A 6,035-nucleotide genomic window follows, 5' to 3' on the forward strand; every position below is an offset into this window, starting at 1 on the left:
AGGACCGCAACGCGGGCCCTCTTTATCTATTCCAATACACCCACAACGACCTCCGCCGTTTCGAGAGAGCGAGAGAACTGTCATTTGTACTGTCGAAACCTCAACACGCCCCGACGGGGGAACCCTCGTTTCTTGAGGAAGGAACCGTGCAAAATTTTTGCAGAAGAGGCCCTGCATCTCCCCCAAAGGAACTTACCATGACAGAAACTCGCTATGTCAGCAATGGAGAACACACAGTTTTTATTTTGTGTTGTACCATGAAGCCATCACAACCACCCCCTATGTGATATATCCTCCAGCAACACGGGCTTAGAGACCCCGCTGAGTTTGCGATGAACATTCGCGAGACGGCGACACAAGTTAAGGATGTCGGTCTCATACACATTTGAACCAGTAGCATCGAATCAAACCCCTGGCCATCTCAAATTTTTTCTTGAACGAGATGCTATGAATAGGACATACGGCACTCCTATACGGATTCCCACACCCCGCTCCCAACCTTGGTTATCGACGCCCAAAAAGAGTGCACAATATAGATGGCGGGAACCGTGCTTCGTTATTGCAGGGACCCAGCCCGCTCTGGACGAGGGGAACCTTCCGTTTGCGCTTGAGGAACATTCATCAAGCAACACAAGGAATAGTTGCCCCGTAGATTCGTTTTATAAAGCAGCATCGTCTATGCACGTTTAGGGAGTACCCAGGAAAATAGAACAAAGAACCACATCACCGATGGACAGGATGCAGCTTTTAATTTCCGATATACCCTCAAGCAACACGACAATGTCAGGATCATTTGGTAGAACTGAAATCGCCCTCCCCCCCATCATTTGTTTCTTCGTCTCGGTCGAGACGCGTGAAAACAACATGTATATATGGATGGGTGTGCCGTCTCCTTGCCACGGTCAAAACCACATGCATATGACGCCGGAACCCCACCATGGCAAAAATGGATGTTGGTTTCACAGACGTCTTATCCCGTATCGCCGAATGGATACCAGCTGTCATGTAAATTTCTTGCCTTTGTCAAGACGTGACAAACCATATTTACATGGACGGGCGAGTTTTCTATTTCGCACAATCAAAATCATACGACCGCAACGCGGGCCCTATTTATCTATTCCAATACACCCACACAGGCCTCCGCCGTCTCGATATAGCGAGAGAACTACACTTCGTCCTGCCGGAACCTCAACACGCCCCGGCGGGGGAACCCTCTTTTCTCCAGGAAGGAACCGTGCAACATTTTTACAAATGAGGCCCTCCATCATACGACCGCACGATCAAAATCATACGACCGCAACGCGAGGCCTCTTTATCTATTCCAATACACCCACAACGGCATTCGCCGTCTCGAGAGAGCGAGAGAACTATCATTTGTACTGTCGGAACCTCAACATGCCCCGAGGGGGGACCCTCGTTTCTTGAGGAAGGAACCGTGCAACATTTTACAGAAGAGGCCCTGCATCTCCCCCAAAGGAAGTTACCGTAACAGAAACTCACCATGTCAGCAATGGAGAACACACAATTTTTAATTTGTGTTGTATCATGAAGCCACCACAACCACCCCCTATGTGTTATATCCTCCAGCAACACGGGCTTAGAGACCCCCCTGAGTTTGCGATGAACATTCGTGAGACGGCGACACAAGTTAAGGATGTCGGTTTCATACACATTTGAACCAGTAGCATCGAATCAAACCCCTGGCCATCTCAAATTTTTTCTTCAACGAGATGCTATGAATAGGACATACGACACTCCTATACGGATTCCCACACACCGCTCCCGACCTTGGTTAACGACGCCCAAAAAGAGTGCACAATATAGATGGCGGGAACCGTCCTTCGTTATTGCAGGGACCCAGCCCGCTCTGGACGGGGAACCTTCCGTTTGCGCTTGAGGAACATTCATCGAGCAACACAAGGAATAGTTGCCCCATAGATTCGTTTTATCAAGCGGCATCGTCTATGCACGTTTAGGGAGTACCAAGGAAAATAGAACAAAGAACCACATCACCGATGGAAAGGATGCATCATTTAATTTCCGATATACCCTCAAGCAACACGACAATGTCAGAATCATTTGGTAGAACTGAAATCGCCCCCCATCATTTATTTCTTCGTCTCGGTCGAGATGCGTCAAAACAATTTGTATGGGTGGGTGTGCCGTCTCCTTGCCACGGTCAAAACCACATGCATATGACGCCGGAACCCCACCATGCCAAAAATGGATGTTGGTTTCACATACGTCTTATCCCGTATCGCCGAATGGATACCAGCTGTCATGTAATTTTCTTGCCTTTGTGAAAACGTGACAAACCATATTTACATGGACGAGCGAGTTTTCTATTTCGCACAATCAAAATCATACGACCGCAATGCGGGCCCTATTTATCTATTCCAATACACCCACACAGGCCTCCACCGTCTCGATATAGCGAGAGAACTATACTTCGTCCTACCGGAACCTCAACACGCCCCGGCGGGGGAACCCTCTTTTCTCGAGGAAGGAACCGCGCAACATTTTTACAAATGAGGCCCTCCATCATACGACCGCACGATCAAAATCATACGACCGCAACGCGAGGCCTCTTTATCTATTCCAATACACCCACAACGGCATCCGCAGTCTCGAGAGAGCGAGAGAACTATCATTTGTACTGTCGGAACCTCAACACGCCCCGAGGGGGGACCCTCGTTTCTTGAGGAAGGAACCGTGCAACATTTTACAGAAGAGGCCCTGCATCGCCCCCAAAGGAAGTTACCGTGACAGAAACTCGCCATGTCAGCAATGGAGAACACACAGTTTTTAATTTGTGTTGTATCATGAAGCCACCACAACCACCCCCTATGTGTTATATCCTCCAGCAACACGGGCTTAGAGACCCCCCTGAGTTTGCGATGAACATTCGCGGGACGGCGACACAAGTAAGGGATGCCGGTTTCATACACATTTGAACCAGTAGCATCGAATCAAACCCTTGGCCATCTCAAAGTTTTGCTTCAACGAGATGCTATGAGTACGGCACACGACACTACTATACGGATTCCCACACACCGCTCCCGACCTTGGTTATCGACGCCCAAAAAGAGTGCACAATATAGATGGCGGCAATATCAGAATCATTTGGTAGAACTGAAATCGCCCCCTATCATTTGTTTCCCTCGTCTCGGTCGAGACGCGTCAAAACAGTATGTATATGGATGGGTGTGACGTCTCTTTGGCACGGTCAAAACCACATGCATACGACGCCGGAACTCCACCATGTCAAAATGGATGTTGGATTCACAGACGTCTTATCCCATATCGCCGAATGGATCCCCGCTGTCATGTAATTTCCTTGCCTTCGTCAAGACGTGACAAACCATATATTATATGGATGGGCCAGTCTTGTCCTTCGCACGATCAAAATCATACGACCGCAACGCGGGCCCTCTTTATCTATTCCAATACACCCACAACGGCCTCCGCCGTCTCAAGAGAGCGAGAGAACTATCATTTGCACTGTCGGAACCTCAACACGCCCCGGCCGGGGAACCCTCTTTTCTTGAGGAAGGAACCATGCAACATTTCTACAGAAGAGGCCATGCATCTCCCCCCAAGGAACTTACCATGTCAGAAACTCGCCATGTCACCAATGTTGAACACTCAGTTTTATATTTGTGTGTGTATAATGAAGCCATCACTAACCACCCCTATGTGTTATATCCTCAAGCAACACGGGCTCAGAGACCCCCTGAGTTTGCGATGAACATTCACGGGACATAGTTTTAAACATAGTTCGCAGCTCGTGACCCTAGTTCAAACATAGTTTTAAAAATACAAATCCATGTACTTCGAATTTAGTTTCAAGACATGCGAAATTTAGTTACGTGGGCTAATTATACGACACTTTTTTTTATTAAAATGATCAAATTGTGAAAAAAGCACGATGGCTCAAGCACACTAGAGTGCATGTGTTTAAGGAGTTCAAAAGGCAATATAATCTGTTATTGCCATTCTTTTAAAAACGTAGCACCCAAAAAGAACGCCACTGCACAAACAACAGATGTGATTTTGTTACAAATGAAAAAAAATATAACGGTTTTGAAAACTCAAACCGATTTGATGTTCATTACAGCGGAGAAAAGGGAACAGTGCACCGAACATGATTTCTAAATTTTTTTATTGCGGTATAAAAAATATATTGCACATCACACGAGTCCACGCCAAGCGCGTTCTAAGTCGGCAAGCAAAGGGCAGCCTGGGTGGCTGTGAAAACGGCTACGGCTACAGTGTCGACACGGGCGTGCAAAGGGAAGCCTGGGTGGCTGTGAAAACGGCTGCATCACGGGCAAGATGCATGTACTGCATGACGGAGGTTGGGGGCAGCAGCAAAAAGATAAGAAGATCAGGCCAAAAGGGGTGGGGCGTCGTGCATGGGCTGGTTTTGTCCCGGGAAGGGCCCGCTGAAAAGTAGAACAGGAGTAGGGACTAGGGGCAGCAGAAAAAATACGAAAATTATACTTGGCAAAGTCAAACAAAAAAAACTGCACCGGCCAAACAACTTAACTCGCGAGTCCTCGAATCCCGGGTTCAGAGCTTCCCTGGCCTTATTTTGTCGGGATCTACTTGTAGGTATTGATCGTAGGCATGGAGGATGGCCCGTGATCGGATTCACTAGGAGGCTTGAAGAAATATACCCGGCTTCTACCTTCCACACGAGGGCGGAATTTTACTTTCCTGCTAGAAGCCCAGACAGCAGCTCGAGCTCGACGAACTGCAATCCCCTAGTCCGGCGGCACACAACAGATCTAAGGTATGATTTCCTTCCTAAAGTGTCTACATCGAAACCAGTTGACGATTCCACTCTGAGCCGCTGGAGCTAACATCCAGTGAATGCCGTAGTCATTTCTACGGCGCCCCGTGCACATGCTCCCGCTAGATTACTTTTCTTCATCCGCAAATTTTTTCCCCTAAGCATGCACACTACGGTCCTATGACGTACATCCTTACTTTGTACATTCATCATTCTCCCAATTGCAGCGAACAAAGGGCTGTCAATTCACAAGTAGTTAGGTGGCATGCACCGACGAGTGTATTTGTCTTCTGATTGCATGAAACATTTTCTTACACTTGCATTTTTGGCAGCCAGGATGGATGGCTACGGGATACCAGCTTCAGGGCCGAGACCACCCCAACGATTCGACGACGCATCCTCTGAATCGGAAGAAGAGGAGGGGATCGGTTTCCCGGCTGGGGGTGGCGTTGCAGAGTCCGAGTCAGACGAAGAAGATCAGAACCAACGCAATGGAAAAGCGCCTGCAATCAGCTCGAGATGCAGCGTAAAAAATCTTCATGATTTGCTGGCGTCTCTTGACGAGGAAAGAAGGCAATGTGTCCTCGAGATGGATTTTGGGGGGCTGCTGGAGCTACCAAAGATAACCAGGATGGATAGGCATTTCTTAATGTCTATTTTAGGTCACATAGACGAGGAAGCAAGTTCCATCACTATCGATCACAAGCGCGACGTGCAGTTCTATGAAGAAGATGTTCACACTGTCCTTGGCATACCTTGCGGAGCTGCGCCTGTTAGAGATGCAGGTCATCATGTTTCAGAGGAGGTGCTCACACTGATCAGAGGCATGTTTGGTATCGGACCAGGAGAGCACAGCATTTTGCCAATTGTTGAAGCAGTGAAGATGACATACGGCCGCCGTATGACTGTGGATGAGAAGAACAAATTCAAAGTGGGGCTGGTGATATGCGCATGCACATACCTCCTTGCTCCAACGCTGAAGAACAACTACTTCTGCACCGATTACTGGGGCGCGTTGGCCACACCTGATCTCATACATATGCACAACTGGTGCAGATACACACGAGAAGAGCTGCTGGTTGCGGCTAAAAGGGTGAAGGCAGATCTCTTAGGAGGCCGTCAGAAGTCAAACCTGTCCGGGTGCCTGCCATTTATACAGGTGACGCTTCAACACGGTCTTATATAATGCGCAGCCAATTTTTTCGTTTGGAATTTCGCCTTAGTTTGACATGTGTTTCCT

The sequence above is a fragment of the Triticum dicoccoides genome, chromosome 1A, assembly GCF_002162155.2.
Source record: "Triticum dicoccoides isolate Atlit2015 ecotype Zavitan chromosome 1A, WEW_v2.0, whole genome shotgun sequence".
NCBI classification, from domain to species: domain Eukaryota; kingdom Viridiplantae; phylum Streptophyta; class Magnoliopsida; order Poales; family Poaceae; genus Triticum; species Triticum dicoccoides.